At 42.7% G+C, this 22649-nt stretch overlaps 1 protein-coding gene across 4 annotated transcripts in view; it reads left to right on the top strand.

Annotated features, from left to right (window-relative positions):
- LOC131813469 (ral guanine nucleotide dissociation stimulator-like) overlaps window positions 1-22649 on the top strand; it is a 145596-nt gene that overhangs the window by 49994 nt on the left and 72953 nt on the right. For 2 of the 4 annotated variants that reach the window (XM_059143756.1, XM_059143750.1), the window contains exon 1: window positions 3253-3948. The exons of the other annotated variants lie outside the window; for them this stretch is intronic. The gene's annotated coding sequence lies outside the window, so the exon portion shown is untranslated. Of the gene's footprint in view, window positions 1-3252; window positions 3949-22649 lie in introns of those variants that run through there. 4 annotated transcript variants of the gene reach the window in all.

Below are 22649 nucleotides of genomic sequence, written 5' to 3'. Positions count from 1 at the left end.
TGTGCACCCTGCCCACCCTGACATTGGTGTGAACAAGAAGGGATCACCAGGGTATCCACTGTGCTCACCCTCCTCCAGCCCATGGGCAGGAACCCCCACATATCCCTCCTCCCCTCAAACTCCAGAGGAATGGATGGGGCTTCCCTAGGATGGTTGGGGGGGGGCATCGCCTAGTCTCCTCAGTAGTAAGTACCTTATGGCGTCTCCCTTGAAAGGTCCTGTGGCATTGGGGGGGTGGTTTTAGCCAATGTCTGCAGCATGGGAACAAGTCATTTTCCTGGGGGTTCTGGTACCCAGAGCCCCGGAAACTACGTACACAACAGGAAAACATCTTTCTGTGTCAAGGTCCTGAGTCCAGTAACCCTGCTACTGGACTAGACTGGCTGCCTGGTTGCAGGGGTTCCAAGTTCTGAAGGCCTTTGTGAGCCAGGCAGTGACATCACTTCCTGAGATGCCCTATCGGGGCCCACTCCTGGTTGGACCCCTACACGAACAGTGCTCCTGTCTGCCATCTCCTCATCTCCCTTCTGCATGCAAGGACACATCTTATCTGTACACAGTAACCCCAACACACCCCTCTCCACAGGCCCCCAGGGAAGGTCTGGGAGCAGCCAGGGCCCCAGCTTGCAAACACACCTGGTTTCAGACACAAGTCTCTATTCTTACCTGGTTCAGATCCTAGATAAGCCATTGTGGCACACAGGGATGGTCTTCTTGCCAAATATGGATGAATCCAGCATGTCTTTCTATCAGATGTCCAAAGGCATAGGTTGGATAATAGCTATGATGTTAGAAGAGTGCTGTCACATGGAGGAAATACCTCCCACCCAATTTCCACCCTCCTGTCAACTTCTTGGAATCTGCTACTAATCAGATCCCACCCCACAGTCCCTCCTGGGGTGTGTGTGTTTGTGTGCACCAGCACACAAGCTCCTGTGTGCACACATGTGTTCATCGGTGCTCACATTCTGGAGTCCCAGAAGAGGACAGCCCCACTTACAGAGGGCTGGGTAATAGTTCCCAAGGTCTTAGGCTTTGCATTTTCAATGCAAACCCTAATGAAGGGACTGGATTCTTGGCCCTTGATGGTCAGAATGTACCCTTAGCCCTAGAGACCGCCTGTCCCGGGATGCAGGCCATTCTCTCCTATCCAAAGGGTGTGATGCAGATAGGGGTCCAACCAGTGGGTCGCCATTCCCAGGATCCTCCTCAGACAAGAACCTGGGCATATGTCTCCTGTCTAGGAGACTAATGTTCACCCTCAGCCTGATAACATTTCCAGGCCAACAGCCACTTCCTTCCAGAAAAACTTTTCCAGAGCCCCCAGTGAATGTCTAGGTTGCATCCAGGACCCCAACTTTGAGGATACTCAAAGAGCTGGGTTCAAGCCTGCTAAGCATCCCTACCAGTCTGATTCTGGGCAAGGCCTGGACCCTTCTGGGATCTTCACAGTCTCCCTTCGGGGGCTCCATTGGTTGCCCAACTCCTCTGTAGACATGTTTGTGTGACCCCTCCCCAGAGTGTGGTCCGGACTTGGTGATTCACTTCCATGACACAGAACGTGGCAACGTGACCCAAAGGCCCTTCTGAGATTTCGTTCGAAAACTCATTGCCCAGCCCCATGTTGACTCGGATCCATGTTCTCTCTCCAATATTCATACTGGAGCACAAGACCCTAGGTGGAACCATGACCCAGACATACGCACATGGCCCAGCCCTGTGGGCCCACAAAAGACAGAAGTCAGGTCTTTGAGATGGGCTGTATCTGGCCCATGCCCCTGAGTGCGCTCAGGTTCTCGGTGAAGCAGGTCCTCCCTTGGTGTTGTCATCAGCCCAGTTTAAGGAGAGACTCTGGCAGGAGCCCCTAGCAGAGCACTGCTGGATTCCTGATCCCCCGAGACCACGAGGCAGCATTTGTTGGTTCAGCCACTGAGTGTGGGGAAGTGCAGTCACACAGCCCTGGTAGAAGGGCACTGATACTGACCAACTTCCCGGGCCCTGGCCCTCCTCCCCTCCCACTCTGGTCCTTCCTCATCTTCTCTGGCCACCCTGGCCCCCTTTCTAACCTCCAGTCCTCTGCTCCATGGTGCCCTCCGCCAGGTGGAATGCACTCGCATTTCTGCAGGGCTGTCTCCTTCTTTTCCTCCCACAGGAATTCTCCGTGTCATCTCAGCACAGCCTTGTCATACCCCTCACCGGGTGGAGTTCGGGCCTTAGTTGTGTCCCTTGCTCTTTTGCTGTGGAGCAATCGCTTTTCCCGTTCACATTTTGGTTTCTCGTCTGTCCATCTTCTGCTCTAGACCCTGAGCTCTCACGAGGAGAACCCGCTGGGCTGATAAGCCCTGGCACCATCTGAGTGCGCAGTGCCCAGTGGCTGAATGAACGGGAGACAGGATCCATCCCAGCAGAGACCAGCTCCGTTGTTTGAGCCTCACTGATTTTAGTCCTGTGTAAGCCTTTTGTTTATTTTTAAGTTAACTGTGACTGATGTTGGCCTCGAACTCATAACCCTGAGATCAAGGATCCTAGTGCCTGGGAAGCCAGGTGCCTCTTTGGTCCTCTTTAAAGGTTTTAGGCTGATCACTATTCAAGTGAACTTGGTCATTTCAACATGCTGTACGGAGCTATATTACATTACGCTGAATGACCATGTAACTCCCCAGGTTTTGGTAGCCTGTCACCACAGAGGTCCCGCCTTGACAGTGCTGAGTGGATCTTCAGATTGGAGACTGAAATCCTTTCTGTGTTCTTCAGGAGCCCAGAGTCTCTCCACCATCGGCCTTCTCCCTCCTTGGGATGACATGCACCTCTGATGCCATCAGCACAAGAAGAAAGATGACAAGGAAATACACACAGGAGGGTGTTTCCGGCCAGGTCTTGAAGGCCTCAAGGTTCACTTTGATGCTCAATCTTTTATGTATTATTTTAGGATTTTATTTCTTTATTAGAGGGAAAAGAGCACAAGCAGGGGGAGGGGTAGAGGGAGGAGAACCAGAGAGATGCTGATCTGAGGAGGACAGGGGGTGGCTGATATAGACCTGTGCAGGGAACAGTGGAGGCCGTCCTGAGCTAGCCTCTGTCATCTGGTGTGCCGGGAATAAGGAGTAGCCTCAGATCCCTGTGCCCATGACCTGCTATCAGGGGAGACCCTCTAGGGATTGCTTCCTGGACTCAGAGAACATTCAATGGTGGGGAAATTTTCCTTGATTTAGGAGGGACATGAAAAGTCAATCATTGGATTGATACTTTCTCTTCTTGGACCGACAGCCCCAACCTCAGAAGAAGATGCTGAACCACCTCAAGAGCTACCTCTAGCTCCCACTGTGGTGCCTGCCGCAGCTTCAGAGCCCGAGGGGCCTGGATGGGAACCAGTTGTGAGTGTGATACAGCTATGGATACAGCCAAGGGGAGGCACCTACCTGAAGGGGCCTACTGCAAAGTTTCTATGGACAACCAGGTGCATGATTGAAAGACTTAGGGGTCTTCCCCTGTGGGGGACATTCCTGGCTTAAAAGTGTTCAAGCGGTGAAGCGGGGCGATATCCCAGGTATGACAGCATGATTTCAGGATCCCGGGGGTCCCCAGAAGACCAGCTGGGGCCCGAATGCTTCTGAGTTCCCAGACATCAGTTAGGGAGGATGGCTGAAAACCAGGAAGCTAGGTCCCGGCTTTCTGCTCTGGGAAGCAAGCTGGGCCCAGACACCACCTTATTCCATCCACAAAGTCTCACACATCTCGCCATTCTGGTTGCAATGAAGAAATGGACTGTACACCAGAATTTCGTACCTGTGGATTATGCCCAGGATTTAAGGTGCTAGAGAAACATTTTTTGACATAAGGATGGAGAAATGGTTCCTCCACAACAGCTACTGGAAGGACAACTGAAGGATTATTTCAGCACCGGAAGTCAGACGTGCAGGAGTGAGTGGGAAACAAGGAGCCCGGTGGGTAAGTAGTTAGCCAACATGTCGGGAAATCTGAATCACCATTAGCTGTAAAACCCACGAAAAAGCCATTTCGAGAGATGTTAGTGACAAGTTGGAATGACATGATAATGCACATTGTTAGAACAACTGAAGGTACATAGCATTAGGATTCTGAGATTCTCATTGTGTGCTCTAAGAGGGGTAATAGACTCAGTTCAGACATAAGTTACACGTGCTTAAGAGTTTGGCTTTTTTAAAGATTTCATTTATTTATTAATTTATTTATTTCTCAGCAAGAGTGTGAGAGCGCACAAGGAGGGGGAGCAGCAGGCAGAGGAAGAAGTGGGCTCTGGGCTGAGCAAGCAGCTTGATGCAGGACTCAATCCCAGGTCCCCAGTATCATGGCCTGAGCCGAAGGCAGATGCCTAAGAGGCTGAGCTACGTAGGCGTCCCTACTTCGGCTTAAGAGTTTTAAAGGTGGGGCACCTGGGTGTCTCAGTTGGTTAAGGAACTGCCTTCGGCTCAAGTCATGATCCTGGAGTCCCAGGTCCCACATCAGGCTCCCTGCTCGGCAGGGAGTCTGCTGCTCCCTCTGACCTCTCCCCTCTCATAGTCTCTCTCTTGCTCTCTCATTCTGTGTCTGTCTAATAAATAAATAAAATCTTTTTTTAAAATGAGTTTTACAGATAACCCAAAAATCACAGAAATCAAGTATATGTTTTTTCAAACTAAAAGATGAAATTAGAGAATAAAGAAAGTATGTCAACTCCTTGACAGGGAACAAATGAGAAGAAAGAAACATTAGAAATGCATGATCAGGACACCTGGGTGGCTCAGAGGGTTGAGCCTCTGTCTTCGGCTCAGGTCATGGTCTCAGGGTCCTGGGATCGAGCCCCACATCGGGCTCTCTGCTCGGTGGGAAGCCAGCTTCCTTCTCCCTTTCTGCCTGCCTCTCTGCCGACTTGTGATCTCTCTCTGTCAAATAAATAAATAAAATCATTAAAAAAAAAATGTATGATCAGGGACGCCTGGGTGGCTCAGTTGGTTAAGCAGCTGCCTTTGGCTGAGGTCATGATCCCAGCATCCTGGGATTGAGTCCCACATCAGGATCCTTGCTCAGCAGGAAGCCTGCTTCTCCCTCTGCCTCTGCCTTCCTCCGCTCACTCTCTCTGTCAACAACAACAACAACAAAAAGCATGATCAATAGAAAAGTAAAAATCATACAGTAGAAATAAGTCTACCTATATAAGCCATCACAACAAATGTGGGTAGTTAAACCATAAGTCAAATGATATATGAATGGACAGAACTCTTAAAGAGAATTAGGAAATTAACAAAATCTGTTTCTCTGCTGTTTTTTGTTTTTGTTTTTTTTTTTTTTAAATTTTTTATTTTTTATAAACATATATTTTTTATATACATATATTTTTATCCCCAGGTCTGTGAATCACCAGGTTTACACACTTCACAGCACTCACCAAAGCACATACCCTCCCCAATGTCCATAATCCCACCCCCTTCTCCCCAACCCCCTCCCCCCGGCAACCCTCAGTTTGTTTTGTGAGATTAAGAGTCACTTATGGTTTGTCTCCCTCCCAATCCCATCTTGTTTCATTTATTCTTCTACCCACTTAAGCCTCCATGTTGCAAAACATCAAATGCAAGAGGACAGAAACCAGTGCACAGGCCCAAACTAAAACCAAAGCAGATGCACTGGGTTTTGCTTGGAGGTGGAAATACCCCAGGCTGATGGCCTTGGGAGACACGAGGGTGGGGGGTGGAGGGCCAGCTAAGGGAGGACTAAATGGAAGAAGTGATGTGAGATTTGAGGCGGAAATGGTAAGAATGAGCCACCTGGGTACCGTACTTCAGGCAGAACATCCTAAGGTCCCGTAGGACCTTATGATGTTTGTAAAACAGAAAGGTGGGTGTCCTTTGACAGATGGTACCAGAAATAGATCATGAAGGATCTTGAAGAATATTTGCATTTTATTTTTAGTGCAGTGAGGAAACATCGGAGCATTTGTAGCAGACGAGTTCCATGATGTATCTTTAAAAAGATCCTTCCAGCTACTGCGGGGAGAATGCAGTAGAGAGGGTTATAGAGAAGCAAGAGGGGAAGCGGGAAAGCCATTTGGTGGCCAGTACAGTTGTTCAAGTGAGAGGAGAGTGTGCCTTGATCCAGAGGGGTTGTAGGGGACACCAGGAGGCAGCGATGGGCTGGAAATATGTTTTGGCGGTTGAGCCAAAGGGACTTCTTGATTGACTGGACACAGAGTATGGGATGGGGAAGAATCAAGGCTGACGCTCTCCTTGGGGGCTTGAGCAACTGGGTCGATGTCAGTGCCATTCACCGAGATGGGGAAGGGTGAGGAGCAACAGCTTGGGGGGGTGGGTAGGGGTTGCAAATCAACAATTCTGATTGGGTCTGAGATGACTCTCAGCTGTAAAAGTGGAGTTATCATGTAGGTAGTCCACTCTTTTGGTGTGGAGATTGGTAGAGATTTCTGAACTGGAGATAAAAATTTCAGAGTTGTCAGGATAAAGCTTGGACTGTGTTGACTCCCCTAAGTAGTGTGTGTGGGTAGAGAAAAGGTCCAGGGTGGAGACTCAAGGTAAGTGTTCCTCGAATTAGCAAATAAAAATAAAGGAGTGCCAACTGAATTTGAACTTCAGATAAACAAATAGTTTTATGAGACTGATGCACTGCCTACTGTGCTAAGGAGGCACCTACAATAAATATTTTTAAAGGATATGTTACATGAAATACTGGGGACATACTTGTGCCAAAAGAATCACTTATTATTTTTCTGAAATTCAGATTTAATGGGACATCGCATTTAATTTGACAATCCTACCTAAGGTATTACTTCCTTGTTTAGATGAGATGTAGAGAAGGATCAGGAGCAAAGAGAATGTTCCATTTAGTGTGACTATGTAACCTATCTTGCCAGAATGCAATGTCATAAAAAAAAATTTATAATGCTCACAAATTCTATGGGTCATGGATTTGGACAGGGGATAGTGGACATGGCTTTCCTCTACTCCTTACTCTAATCCTGGGATTCTTGCCAGCGTGGTGTCTGGGTTCCAATGGTGAGAAAGAAAATGCATGTGCATGTAAGCAAAAGAGAAAGAGAGATTCAGATAGAGAGAGAGAGAGGGAGACAGACAGAGAAAGAGAGACTTTATCACTCAAATGTCCCGATTCCAGGTAACTTTGATTCATTCTACAAGAAGCTCCCCCATGCCTTGCCCTATATTCTGGACTGTACAGTAGGGATAGGAGGAAAGCCCTTGTTCATTTTTCAAGCATTTATGGACCAGACCCTGTGCAGGGCACTGGGAACACAAAGGGTCTTAGCCTTGGCCCCTGCTGTCCAAGCACTTACAGTATGGGTGGGTATGTGCTGGTAAAGACAGACATATCGGGAGAATCAGGGCTCGGCATCCCCATCAAACCCTATCCTGGCTTTTGGGGGAGAAGATGTGAAAATGTAAGCTATTCTTAAATAATCTAGCAGGTGACTTAGGATCAGACAGGCTGAAACAGATAGCAGGAACAGGTGGAACCTGGGAGAGGGAGTGATTGTTCTGGGTTGGATTAGTTTGGAACGATTTTCTACAAGAGAAGCAGTTTGAGCTAGACCTTCCAGAGGAGGAGAGTTTGATCACTTCCCTTAGCTCAATAACATCCTAGACATCCTCACATTAAATAAGTCTGATCTTCCACACCCAGAGCCCTAGTGCCCACCATTAGTTGACCCTGGGTGTCAGTTGACATTTTTTCCTCCGGAGTCCTGTGTTTCCTCTACACTAGTAGTTAGATCTAGAAGCTTGGCTGGGCTTGATTTTCTCTTTCCCTTCCCTTCTGTTCCCTTCCCTTTTCTTTCCTTCCCCCCTTCCTTCTTTCCTCCCTTTTTCTTCCTTCCTTCCTTCCCTCATGTCTCGCTCTTTCTCTCTTTCCTCTCTCGCGCTTTCTCTCCTTCCTCCCTCCCTCCCTGCCTCTCTTCAGTCCTTGCTCTCTCTCTCTCTCTCAGGAATACTTCCTTCACAGGTGGTGCCCTTGTTTCCACCAGGAACATGTGCGACAAAGGCTTACCACCTAAGTTTTCTTCTCTAATTAAAAATGTGCCAGCATCTCATTTGGATTATTTACTTACTTATTTATATTTATTTTATTTTAATATTTATTCAACTTGTCTTGGTGTTGGTTTGTTTTGGTTTGTCTGCTTTTTGGTTTTGTTTTGTTTTGTTTCATGTTTTGAATGCCTGCTCTGCTCCAGACAGATTGCCAAAGCAAATGCTTATTAATCTCAGCAGTCTTCGTGGTGAAATTACTTACTCCTGTAGGTATATGTGAAATAAGAATAAGATCAAGCCACCTAGACACCAGTGTTGGTAGAGTATCTCATCCCAAAGAAAACCAAATCCTGCTTTAAAACCAAACAAAACATGAAAACTAATATAGCTCCTTACTGAAGATCTCTTGAGAAGGTAGAATTGGGTGAATTATACTAAACAACATCCATCAAGACTCCCTTAATAAAGCTTCTTTGTATACTGTTTCTCCCGCCTTGTTCGTCACTTTCCCTATTTCCTGCTCATCCGCAGTTTGCCCGCAGTTTGCCCGCACGTCCCAGGCTGTCCTCCCCCACTCTTGTCTCGTATCATGTCTCCTTGTTTTTCTTTTGCCAATTTTCACGGAGAGGTAATAACAGTAACTAACACTTACTAAGGGATTATCAGGAGACGGAAAGTGTAGCAAATGCATCACCTGTGTTATGAGGAAAATACTGTTCCTTTCCTCCGTTTAAAGATGAAGAAAGTGGAATACAATGAAGTTAAGTATCTTGCCCAATATCACAGAGAGTTAAAGCCTAGATCCACGATGTAAAGCCAGACAGTCTGACTCGAGAGTCTGTATTCTTTTTTTAAGAATTATTTTTATTAACATATAATGTATTATTTGCCTCAGGGGTACAGGTCGGTGAATCATCAGGCTTACACACTTCACAGCACTCACCATAGCACATACCCTCTCCAATGTCCATAACCCAACCACCCTCTCTCTACCTCCCCACCCCTCAGCAACCCTTAGTATGTTTTGTGAGATTAAGAGTCTCTTATGGTTTGTTTCCCTCCCGTCCCCATCACTTTTTTTCATTTTTTTCTTCCCTAATCCCACGACCCCTGCCCTGCCTCTCAAATACCTCATATCAGAGAGATCATATGATAATTGGCTTTCTCTGATTATAGAGTCTGTATTTTTAACAGTTATTCTATACTGATTTCTTTTCCAAAATCTATATATAAGTTCCACTTATGATAATATAATGGGTTGGAAATGACCCTGCCTTAAAAGAAAAAAAAAAAAAGGAATTAAAATAACAAAGTAGAAATCAAGTTCTGTAAAGCACCAGGTAACTGACAAGTTAGTGAGAAGGTAAAAGAGCAGACTATAAGAAAGTGTATACCCAGAGAGGTAAGCAGAATCGTAAAATTGTTGCAAAAGGGCCATTTAAATTTTTTACAGGATATGAAATTCAGAAGTTAAAATCTAGGGCCTAATGAATGGGGAGTCTAATGAGGTACTCTTCCGACATAAAGCCAGGGACATATAAAAATACAACCAACCCAAACAATAGAATACATCAGAAAATTTGCACTGACATTGAGAAATTGCCTGTCTTGGATATATCACAACCACAAAAAAGTTAATAGATGGATTTGCAACCTATATTCTTACTACCCAAAAAACTTCTCCCAAATGTCAAGCTGTGCATATAATTGAAAGTGTTTGCAATTAGTAGTGCCTAAGAATTTTATTACAGCAAATACAAATTCTTTTTGATTGGACTGTCTCTCTATGATAGGTTTCAAATAATTCTCACAATTAGTTTTCAAAGGAAAATAATTCATCACAACAACAACAATAAAACTAGTACACAAGGAAACAATTCTCAAGAGATCATTGGCAGTTACAACCTGTGGCAATAAAAGACTTTATAATTATCAGGCTTTTTTTTATAAAGCAACTGTTTTATTTCAAGAAATTAAAGCCCCTTAAAACATCTGCAGTGTATGGGAAAATGATTTTTGAATGATATAGAAAATATGAAGAACAACCAAATATAAGTTCTACAACTGAAATTCAAAAATTGGAGTGGAAAGCTCATTGGGTGAGTTTAACAGATGAGACCCATTAGAAAAAGAATTAGAAAACTGGAAGTTACTAAAAGAAGATTATCCACAAAGAAAAGAAATACAGAGAGACAAAAAGATTATATGAAAAGAGGTTAAGAAAAATGAAGGATAGAATTAAAAGATCTAAAGCAAACTTGATCATGGTTTCACAAGAATAAGAGAGAAGGAGAGCAACTGGGGCAAAGATAATATTTGAAGAGACAGTGCCTCATTTTTTTTTCCCAGAATGCTTGATAGACACCAATCCACGGAATAAAGCAACCAATGAATTCCAAGTATATTAAAAAGAAATCCAACTCTAGACACAGGCTAGTGAACTACAGGTTCACTATGGTGACTTCATTATGGCAACACCAAGCACAAAAATGGGGATTTTAAAACCATCCAGAATAGAAGTACAAATTACCTCCAGCAGATCAATAAGTAAATTTCCAGTAGACTTCTTATCAGCGATAGAAGCCATGGAACATTGCAATGGTATCTTCCATATAGAGAAAGAAACAACTGACAATCTCAAGTACTTTTCCCAGGGGCACCTGGCTGGCTCAGTCAGTGCGGCATAGGACACCTGATCTCAGGGTTGTAAGTTTGAGCCCCATGCTGAGTGTAGAGATTACTTGGGAAAAAAATCTTTCAAAAAAATGAATATAAATAATAAATAAATAAAATACTTCTCCCAGGAAAAAATATCTTCCAGAAAATAAGAGTAGGGAGGAAAATTCATTTTTCCAACAAACAAACAAACAAACAAAAAGATTGAGTTTGCCATGATCCATATTAAAGCAAATTCTAAATTTATACTTCAGAATAAGTAAAATGATCAGAGTTGGAAGATATAAGCTACAAAAGAAATGAAGATTTTTTTAATGTCAAGAAATGAATAAATGTAAGTAAACACTGCATAAAACAATAATACTCAAGTTTTATAAAATTGAAAAGCAATTTAAATATATGAGTGAGGACTGAAATAAAGTATCTTAGGATCCTTGCATCATCTTGGTAGAAATTAGGAATGCTAGTTAACTTTCGTCTTAAAAAGTTGTGTGTAGGGACGCCTAGGTGGCTCATTCAGTTAGAGCATCTGATTTTTTATTTTAGCTCAGGTTATGATCCTGAGTTGTGAGATCAATCCTGCTTAAGATTCTTTCTCTTTCGCATTTCCTCTGCCCATTCCCATATATGCCCACCCTGCTGTCTCCTTCTCTCTCTCTTTCTCAAAAAAGAAAAGAAAAGAAAAAGGCTGTGTATATTTTTTAATTGCTAGGAAAACTGATTTTAGAAATAGCATACAAATTCCAATTTAATAGAAGATGAAAATGGAATTGTATTTGCCACAGCATAAAAATAATGTCAGATGTCAATGAACAAATTTAACAAAATATGTGTAAGATATTTATAGAGAATGTTATAGAACTTCATAAATGGATGGATGAAAAGATATATTGGAGTAGATCTATCTCAATTTCTATCTCTCCCCCTGCCAACACACACACACACACACACACACACACACACACACACACACAAAGACCTAACTAAATGGAATGGTTGCAGTATGTTCACGGAATAGAAAACTCAATTTTAAAATATATCAATTCTTTCCAAACTAATCTATCTATAAATTCAATATATTCCCAATCACTATCCTAACAGGTTGGTGTGTGTATATATTTTGGGGGTGCAGGGATTTGTCAGTATGTATGTGTAATGAGCTGATTCTACAACCTATATGGTGATGTAAAGAGCTAAGAATAATTCTGAGGAAGAACAAGAAGGCAAGACTTTCCCAATATAGTACTTAAGGTGGCATGTTGCAAGATTAGGCAAACAGAATAAGAGTCCAGAAATAAAACCACATATATGTAGCTATCTGGTTTATGAACAAATGTGATTTTACAGATCAGTATGGGGAAACTCTCTTTTCAATACATGGGGCTGAGAAAATTTGCTATGTATATGGGTCAAAAGATGAAATTTGATTCTGACCCCACAGTACGCATTCCTATGTTGATTGAAGACCCAAGTGTGAAAGGCAGCATTATAAACTTTTGGAGGGTAAGGGAGAAGAGTCTCATGACTTTATTATAGAGGAAATTATTTAAAACAGACTATACAAACATTGTAGACAATAAATTGTACATTTCTATTCCTTAAAAAAAAAAAAAAGACAACAATAAAGCAGTACAAGGACAAACCATAGAGTGTAAGGCAGGTTTTTAAAAACTATTTTATTTATTTGAGAAAGAGAGAGAGCATAGGGCGAAGGAGCAGAGGGAGAGGGACAAGCAGGCTCTGTGCCGAGCACAGAGCCCCACATGGGGCTCGATCCCAGGACACCGAGATCACGACCTGAGCCGAAATCAAGAGTTTGAGGCTTAATCAACTGTGCCACCCAGGCACCCAGCATTTAAGGCAGTTTTAATACATATAATATGCAAAGGATTCATATTAAGAAAATATAAAGAACTTCTATAAATAAATTAGAAAAAGGCAGAGGCTCCACAGAAAAACGGGGAAAACATTTAAACAGGACTTCACAAAATAAGACAGACAAAAGTTCTGTAAGCATATGTGAAAGTATTTAACTTTATTTTTAATCAGGACAATTCAAAAACGTTGACACTAACATGTTTTGGCAAGGATGGATCACAGCATGGACTCTCAGACCATGGTTGCCGTTGGGGTGTAATTTGTTACAAAACCTTTCAAGAACAATTTATCTTCCTCTTATCCAGTGGAACACATACATAGCCTAGGAACCATCAACTCACTCCTAAATGTGGATGCTAGAGTATTTTAAACATATGCAATAAGATACATGTCTAATGTTTATAGCAACCCCATTCTAATAGCCCCAAACTGTAAACAATAGCAACAGTAAAATAGGTATATGGTGATATAGTCATAAAATGGAATGCTATGCAGCAGTGGAAAGGAACAATCTTCAGTTACATACAGCAAGGATTAAACTTAAACATAAGTTTGAACAGGGATGCCTGGGTGGCTCAGTTGGTTAAGCAGCTGCCTTAACCAGTTCCTGATCCCAGCGTCCTGGGCTCGAGTCCCACATCGGGCTCCTTGCTCCGCAGGGAGCCTACTTCTCCCTCTGACTCTGCCTGACACTTTGTATGCCTGTGCTCGCTTTCGCTTGCTCTCTCTCTGACAAATAAATAAAAAAAAATCTTTCAAAACAAAACAAAACAAAAAAACATAAGCTTGAACAAAAGATGCAAGGCACAGGGGCACCGGAGCGGCTCAGTCAGTTAAGCATCTGATTCTTGATCTCAGCTCAGGTCTTGATCTCAGGTTTGTGAGTTCAAACCGCACTCTGGGCCCTACACTGGGTGTGGAGCCTACTTAAAAAATAATTTCAGAAAAATATACAAGGCACAAAATGATGCATATGGTATGATTCCATTTATATTACAGTTCAAAAATAGGCAAAAATGCAACTATGTTTATGGGTGAGCATGTAGGTATTGAAACTGTAAAGAAAAGTAGAGAATATATCCTTACAATAGCTAGGATAATGGTTACCACTGGAGTGTGATTGAGGACGTCAATCACTACAAGTCACTTGTAAGTCTCCTGCAGCGCTCAGTTTCTTGATGTGAGCGGTGGTTACAATGTGACGTTTAGAGATGAGGGTATCTAGTTATACAGTACTTGCACACTTTGTACTTTCTTCCTCAAGTATGATATTTTCACAATTGGGAAAATCTATGGAGTAGGAAATTTGAACTTTTTCCCAAAATAATATACGATGCTTTTAAAAGTTCAAGAGTAGGGGCGCTTGGGTGGCTCGGTGGGTTAGGCCACTGCCTTCGGCTCAGATCATGACCTCAGGGTCCTGGGATCGAGTCCTGCATCGGGCTCTCTGCTCAGCAGGGAGCCTGCTTCCTCCTCTCTCTCTCTCTGCCCGCCTCTCTGCCTACTTGTGATCTCTGTCAAATAAATATATAAAATCTTTAAAAAAAAAAAAAGTTCAAGAGTAGCATAAAACTTATAGCAAAATGTGGTTATCACATGCTTCATCACTATTCCTACTTCTCCAAAGCACTCATTTTAATTTTTGCCTTTTTCCTCTTTTTTTTTTTTTCCACTTCTATATGTCTAAGTAACTTGTTATGGGACTCTTTCCTCTTTTGTGTGTGTGTGTTTTGTTTTTGTTTGTTTGTTTGTTTTAGATAATCTTCATTTACTTCCTTCAGTGAAGGTCAGAATTTCAGTATCTTACAACATAGGTACCTGCTCCCAGACTTACACCTATAAAGGTATTCCTATAAAGGTATGCAGACACTTTACAGTGGAGAACTTTGCTTAGTTAGCATGAATTCAGAGCAAGGGAAAATATGGTGTGGATAGGCTGTTCTCATTCATCCAAAGTCTTGATGCATCTGTAAATCCTATTGGGAGGAATCAAGTGCAGGAGAAGGTAGTAGTGTTTCTGGGCCAGGGAAACCTCTGGAGGCAGCCCTGAAGGTTCATTATTATAGGGGTGTATCAAGTAAGCCTAATTTAGGCTTTATTGCCGAAAAAGTCTCCTTCTGAGGGTCCTGTTGTTTCTTTAACTACACCATTTGGCCAACTAAGTTCCTGCAAGTCATGGTCTAGACACCAAACTGTGTCTTTCTATGGAGTCCTTAAATGTTAGTTCTTTGATTAGTTTTGTTTTGTTGCATCTAGTTAGAACTTCCTTTGTCACCCAAGTTCTAGGGGACACCTAAATTTTTCCTTGTATGTGCCAACAAAAACAACTTACAATAGGGATGTGACTATTGTTATTGGATGACTTTAATGAAATGGCATTTTCTTAATTAAAGATGGTAGATTTTTGCATCAAAATTAACAAACACAATAAAGCATTCAATAAACAATCATGATACTTTGAAATAATGAGGAATCAGAATCTCCTGCATTCCTTTCTCCCTAATGCTTGTTTGTTTGAACACTCTTAAAAAAAAAAAACACCAAAACACTTACTTCCCCTACAAAATGTGTGAGAGTTGTCTGATACTATGATTCATGTGAGATAATATTAATATTTTAAAAGCAAATGTTGTTGCTTTTATAATTATGTTTACTATTTGCCACCTAATGAGATATCATAAGAGCAATTATATTTCTTAATTTGGTTGTTTCTTAAATAAACATAAGTCATTGAAAGAATAAGAATATTTCATTTGACTCCATTTCTTCACTTTTAGTTTTAGGTATATTATTGCAGAAGATGAAATCTATGGTCAGAATTCTTTCTGGAATCAAAGCTATCTAAATTCAAATCTCATTTCTGCTGTTCACTATCTGTGTGAACAGATATTAAATTATTTAATTACCAAATAATTTACTAGCTATAATTTAATAATTACAAAATTATTTAATTTCTCTACTCTCGGTTTACTTATTGGTAAGTAGTAGTACTTACCATCATCTTCTCCACTAAGTTATTTGTGTTAGTTAAATGATGTAATGAAGAGAAATGCTCAAGCGTAGTGGCTGGCCTCAACGAATGCTCAATAAATAATAGGTGTGAGCACGTGTGTTTTAAGAATGCATCCCAGAATGCCTGGAGATGTCTGCGTACTTGCTGTACCTCATCCTCCTCTTCAACCCTGAGTTTAGGAATTTATATGGATCAGACTGTGTTCCTTGAGGAGAATGGGTGACGGAACAAACATTTGTTCTTATCAGAGTGACTGTACATTGTATGCAAGTGATCACACTCTGTATTCTATACCTGCGGGTGAGGACGTGCACCTGGCCCAGCAAAGTGCATGCAGCCAAGTTAACCGATATGCCTCAGTCTCATACGTGGAGGGAGAAATATTATATTTCCAGAGGTTAGTATAACTTTCATTGTCTCCGGATTTGAGAGTTCGGAGGCTGGCTTGCTCCTCATTCTGTCATAAAGAAGATAACTCATCATTTTTCACTGTATCCTGAAGGTGTGACTTTCTCTCTGAATCCTTTAGATGAGCAAATATTGATGATTTGCCCAAGTGGTATCCATGTCTGATCTTTCTGTCCGTTCACACTGGTTATTAACATTGGTGGATACAGTGGTCAGTTGTGCTGTAATCTGCATAATCCCTTCATTGAACACTGGATTCTTATGGGGTGAAACAGGCAGTAGCTTTTTCTTCACAGTTACCCTTCAAGGCTGTTTTGTTGGTTCTCCTTTTACCTCTCAATAACTTTGCATGATTACTCTGCGTTTTAGAAAAACTTATTTTTCGGAGTCAAGAGTTTAGTTTAACATAAATATAAATTTGCCCCTCTATCCTATTCAAAAACTCTTTTTCCCTGTACTTCCCTGGTTTGATAACAGTGGGGTTGGAGGTAGGGACAGGGTTGGGGGTAACTGTTCTGCTACGTTTGTTTCACTTTCTCCGCGTTTGTTTACTGGCCTTTTCTCCTTGAGAGCTGGGTCTCAGATTCTTGTGTGGCAGATGCCTGAATGCCCCTCTGTTTCCCTTGGGCACTCAACCAGTTAGTTAATCCTTCCCCCATCCCCTGGGACCTCCAGATCTTCTCAGTTCCAAAATAAGTGTAACTCTCCACTGTTCATTTCTTATGAACTGTCTAGCTGTCACTTTCTGATATACTTGAGGCCTGGCAATTCCTTTTTGTGGGAGGGCACAATAAGGCTTGAGATGAGGACCAAACCAGGCCCTGATTTGTGGCTCCTTTAAAGGCTGAATAGCCAAACAAAAGCCTTAGGTCGATAAAATCGAGTAGCATTGAGAAAGGGTCTGTGCTATGTGTTATGCGCTCACCTACCTGACTTCCCACATGCTCGCTAAAAAGGAGAACAATTCGGTTGGGGTCATAACTTTATGCTGGTTCGTGCTGCCCTAGTACAGCCCATAAATTACTTTCAGGTTTGCTGTATCAATACAGAACAATTGTACTGGCATCAGCCATTTGGTGTCACAAAGTCTGCTTATAGTTCATTGTGAAACTTATTATGGGAACTCGTGGTTGTTTAACTAGACACAGATGTATTGCTTCTCCTATTATCATTATATATATGGCCTTAATGCTTTGAATAAACTTAGCACTGTTGGACATCCTCCTCAGCGCTCCTCCAGCCCCCATCTCTCTGCTTCTCGAGTTCTTTTCTTCATCCTCTTACCCTCACGTTCATGGTCGATTTGTCGGGCCATCCGTGACACCTTTTCCTCTAGATTCACTTGAAACTTCTCTGTATTCCAAGTCTGTCTCCCATGTCTCAATAACAAGACCTACCAGTAACTCTGTCTTCCCACATCTCCCTGCACATGTATACACAGTTGTGCTTAAACTACTTTTAGAGGATTTCTATTCCTTGTAACCAAAAGAGGTCTAATCAAGCAGTGGGAAAACTGGTCAAAGAGAATTGAGGGAAATTTTGTGCATGGTATGGAATAGTCTTGTGAATGTATTTCTGCTCCATGACAGTGCATACTGAGTCCATCAGGTACACTGAATTGTTTTGTTAAAATGTGAAAACAATAATTGCAGATACATTCTCCCTCCTTGGCTCCTATGTTTTTGAGACTAGAACTCAACTGTGCTCTCTGCTAGCAGAATAAAATTAGATAACAGGATATTTTGTTTTTGCCTTTATCACTGTATAGTGATCCTATAGAGAATCTGGACCTTGGTTCATCATGGCTATTTCCTGTTTCTTCAGTAACACATACAAAATCTATCTTTTAGTGTGGGTTCCTACTTGAACTGGTATATTAAGTTTAGCTATGAATAACAGAGACCCAACTCTGATAACTTAACATGGGGGTTGATTTTTTTTTTCTTTCATTTAAAAGAAGACTGAAGGGGGAGCTGGGTGACTTAGTTAGCTGAGCATCTGCCTTAAGTTCAGATTGTGATCCCAGGATCCTGGGATGGAGCTCCATGTCAGGCTTCCTGACCAGTGGCAGAGTCTGTTTCTCCTCTCTCTCTTTCCCTCCCCATGCTTGAGCACTCTCTCTCTTTCTCAAATAAATTTTTTTTACAAAATCTTTTTTTTTAAGATTTCATTTTTTTATTTGACAGACGGAGATCACAAGTAGGCAGAGAGGCAGGCAGAAAGAGAGAGGAGGAAGCCAGCTCCCTGCTGAGCAGAGAGCCCGATGTGGGGCTCGATTCCAAGACCCTGGGTTCATGACCTGAGCCGAAGGCAGAGGCTTAACCCACTGAGCCACCCAGGTGCCCGGCGTTGTGATTTTGAATTCCACGTTGGATGTAGAGATTACTAAAAAAAAATTTAAAAACAAATAAATAAAATTAGCTTCATTGTAAGACTCCCTGTATTGCTTTTCCTTTCTTTTCTTTTTTATTCATTTCTTGGGAGAGGAATGAAAATTTTATCAGGAAACAGATCATTATTAGATCTATTCTTGGAAACTTCTGTTTCAGATTTAGGCTCCAATTTTTTAGTATGAAAAATTTCAAACCTATAGGGAAGTTTAGAGAGCAGTACAATGAACACCCATCTATCTTTCTTGTAGAGTCAGCAGTTATTAACATTTGGTCGCATTTTGACTGTTGATCTATCTTTCCATAAATTTTGTTGTTGTTGGATCTTTTGAAACTTTAATAGGATTTTTATAAAAAAGTTAGGACACTATATAAAACTTTAAAGTCAATAGATCCCCAGGAATAAATTCAAGACAGAGGTCAACTGATTACATATAGGCTTTAAATCACAATTTCTTTCTTGGTTATTTCAGAGGATCAGACCATATATATTGCGGATCCACTTAAATAGACTTAAGATTCCAGCTTCTTTTCTATGTTAGAACTTCTCAAATGATGCTTCTCAGAGTTATCCTGATCTGAGCATACCATGGAAACAAGTTTCCTTAGCCATCTTAATGCAGGTTGAAATTATTTTTTTTTTACAATGCTATTCTCTTTTGGATTATTCAGTTTGATTCTGACATTAGCAACATCGCCGTACAGCCAGTAACTCTGCAAAAGATGGTCTTCTTAGCATGATTCACATAATATAAAACAACAAAGGGAAGGAATGTGGTTTGTTACATAATTTAGAATCTGAATCATTTGCTTCCTCCTTGGAAAGTGGTAATTCCCATAGAATGGATATACGGATTCAGGTCTCCCAATGTCAAAGAGGAATATGGGAAACATCCTTTGGAATAGAATGTGTTATTCTAAATAAGGACAGTTAAGCCAAATGACTGTGCTGCATGGTTTTGCCTGGATGCATAGACTTTAGGCTTAAATAGGCATGAAATTTACATGGACATTTTACATCAAGCTTTCCATTTAATAACCACATTGCTGGCTTATAGAAACTGCTTTCTTTGGAGTTCTAGTTCTGTAGAATAAAGGAGGTAAAGTGTTTTCTTTTTGCTAATATGACAAGCAGAAGAATTTATATGAGAAAAGGTCTTTGAGGTCCAGGCTTACACTCGGTGTATCTGGAGCCATGTTATAGACTGTAATACTGCTGTTCATTAAGTAGTCTGCTTTCCATCCCTGAGGCCCTCCTCTCCGTGGCAGCTCAGGGGTTACTTCTGCACAAGTTAAACTACTCTGCCAGATGGAAGACAAAAATGCCATACTAAAACTTTTATGAAGTTAAAGGAATACTTTATCAATTTGAATGGCTCCCCCCAAACTCAAACTTTTATCTAACTGAAATTTCTCACTTTGTTTTATAAACTTGTATTTTATTTATTTAGCTTTTTAAAAGTAGACTTCACACCACATGGGCTTGAATTCACAACCCTGAGAATCAAGAGTTGCATGCTTTACCAACTAATCCATCCAGGTGCCCTTGATAAACTTATTTTTAAAACTGTTTAAGATTTACAGAATGATTGAGAAGTTAATTCCGATATGGCCCACATCAGTTTTCCTTATTATGAATATATATTAGTCCCTACTACATTTTTACATGCACTTTCCTTCCAGCTAACCTTACATGTTTTATTAATCAACATATAAACTGTATGTGCCAAGCCTTTTTTTACAATATTTTATTTATTTATTTAATTGACAGAGAGATCCTGAGAGAGAGCACCAGCAGGGGGAGCGGCAGGCAGAAGCAGAGTGAGAAGTAGGCTCCCCGCTGAGCAAGGAGGCTGGTGCTGGGCTCCATCCCAGAACCCTGGGATTGTGACCTGAGTGGAAGGCAGACACTTAACTGACTGATCCACCCAGGTACTCCTAGGCCAAGCCTTTTGAACTTACTAATTTTATGTTGATAGTCTTCAAAAGTTGTGGAAAGAATGCACAATGGAATTAAAAGATGTTGGGAGCCACATTCTATCTTCCTCCAAAAATCATCCGGATCTTTTTTTTCCAGTCAAAATACCCTACATTTTTTCCTCATAGTCCTCTTATTAACCATCTTACAAGTTATCACTGATAATAGCATTTTCTAGATCACTGAAGCTCTAAAACCCTCGATATTTCATTTTTTCCTCATCCTGTTCTGTCACTATGAAATATTTTTTAAATTACAGTTCAACTAAATCACTTCTTATGGTGATGTCCATAATATCTAAAATGCTAGTTAGGTTTTTAATTAAACACACACAGAGGTAATGTGTAAGTGCTCAGGCTGCCATAACAAAATACTACAGTCTGGGTGGGAACCGAAATTTCTCACAGTTTTGGAGGCTGAGAAGTTCAAGATCAAGGTGCCCATCAGCTCTCCTCTTGCCTAAGAAGGCTGCCTTTTAGCTGTATCCTCAAGAAATGGAGAAATAGAGGTCTCTAATGTTTCTTCTTATGAGGGAATCAATCCCATCATGAGGGCCCCACCCTCGTGACCTCATCTAAACCTAAGACCTTCCACAGGCCCTATTTTCAAACACCATCCCATTGGAGGTGAAGGCTTTAACACATGAATTTTAGAGGGACAGGATTCAGTCCACAGGAGGCAGCAATGCCCAACCTCAACACTAGAGAAAGTGCTGCATTAAGAGGAATTGTGAGGCCCGAGCTTAGATTTGTTTTATGGAGGGCGAATGCTAGCCTAAAGGGCCACTGGTGTTTCATCAAGGCAGTGCAGGGGTGAAAATTGTGTTTTAGGAGAGCAAATCTGGTGGTTGCTTATGGGATAAATTTTACTGGAAGAAATCACAAGTAGGAAAACCATTTGCGGGAGTAATGTAACAATCTCTGAATAAAGACCCACATTATGATGACAGCACCTTAAATGCACCAGACATGAAGCTTCTCCTGATGCTTCTACAAGAGGGGATCTCTTCCTTAAATCTACATTTTTCTTGTGTTTAGGGGTTGCTCTTGGAACTCTTAAATTCCGCACTATATTGTGTTTGTTTCTGTACTTAGCCCTTCCACCTGGCAGTTCCTCTGGTAGGTAGCAAAGAGGCGTCAGAGCAATGCAAAACCCAAAGCCCCAAGGCAGCCATCGCCACGATGGGCCTGGAGACCCAGACTCCTACCCAGCAGGATATGCTGCAAAAACTTCGTGGACTTGACCACATCGCTTGACTCCAGGGGGTTTGCTGAGCGCCACCAACGGGATCCGCCACCCCCCACCAAAGGACGCTCTCTGAGCTTCCTGGCTGGCAACTCGCAATGACTGCGCTCATCGGGCTCCAAAAGCTGTGGAGGGGATGAATGAATTGCTCTCAGTTCATTTCCGCACTGTCAGGGAAAGACAAGCTACCCCTCCTTCTTCGGGAAGGGACGGCAGCCGACCATGGACTGAGCGCGCCTCCGTTCCTCTAACGGGGCTTGGACTGCTAAATAGGGCCCTCCCCACCTTGGGATTCCACGCATCCTTTTACCAGTAAGGAAAGACATAAGCAATAATATTCAACAGGCATGAAGTACAGATTGCATTCAACAGGTATGCAAATACAGAACTAAGGGAACGGTTTTGCTGTTTAAGGCCAAGCGCCTACCCTTTAAGACGACCGGAGTCCCACCCCCACCAAGCCCGCCCCCCAGGCGACGCCACCCCGCAGCCCCCCGCCCCCCGCCCCCCCCCAACCCCGCGCAGCCGCGCCTCCCCCACCCCCCCGCAGCCTGCCCCTTCCTAGAATGCCCTCGGCGGCGAACTCCTCCCATCCTACGGTGCCCTGCTCTGCGGGCTCGCTCCCGGTGGATTACGTGCGCGCTGCGGGCTCGCTCCCGGTGGGTTACGTGCGCGCGGCGGGAGCCAGAACGTGCTGTCGAGTGCTTGCCCCGCCCACCTCGGCCTTGTCTGTTCAGCTTCTAGGGCTTGAAGTTCCCGCCAGGTTGGGCTGGGCAAGAGCGATGCTGCCTGGCCCGCCTTGGCTTTGAGGAGAGAGGAACGTCCAGAACCGCTGCAGCTTGCTTTCGGCGCTGAACCCCGGCAGCCATGTCCACGGGGTTCTCCTTCGGGACCGGCACGCTGGGCTCCACCACCGTAGCCCCCGGCGGGACCGGCGCAGGCGGCGGTTTCTCCTTCGGGACGGGGCATCTAGGTAACTGCGCTTCTGCGCCTTCCCGGCCTGGTCCTCTCCGTGAGATCCCGTGGGTGGGCCCGTCCCTCTCCCTTCGCGC

This window comes from Mustela lutreola, chromosome 13 (assembly GCF_030435805.1).
Source record: "Mustela lutreola isolate mMusLut2 chromosome 13, mMusLut2.pri, whole genome shotgun sequence".
NCBI classification, from domain to species: domain Eukaryota; kingdom Metazoa; phylum Chordata; class Mammalia; order Carnivora; family Mustelidae; genus Mustela; species Mustela lutreola.
This window is presented reverse-complemented; position numbering and strand designations above follow the sequence as displayed.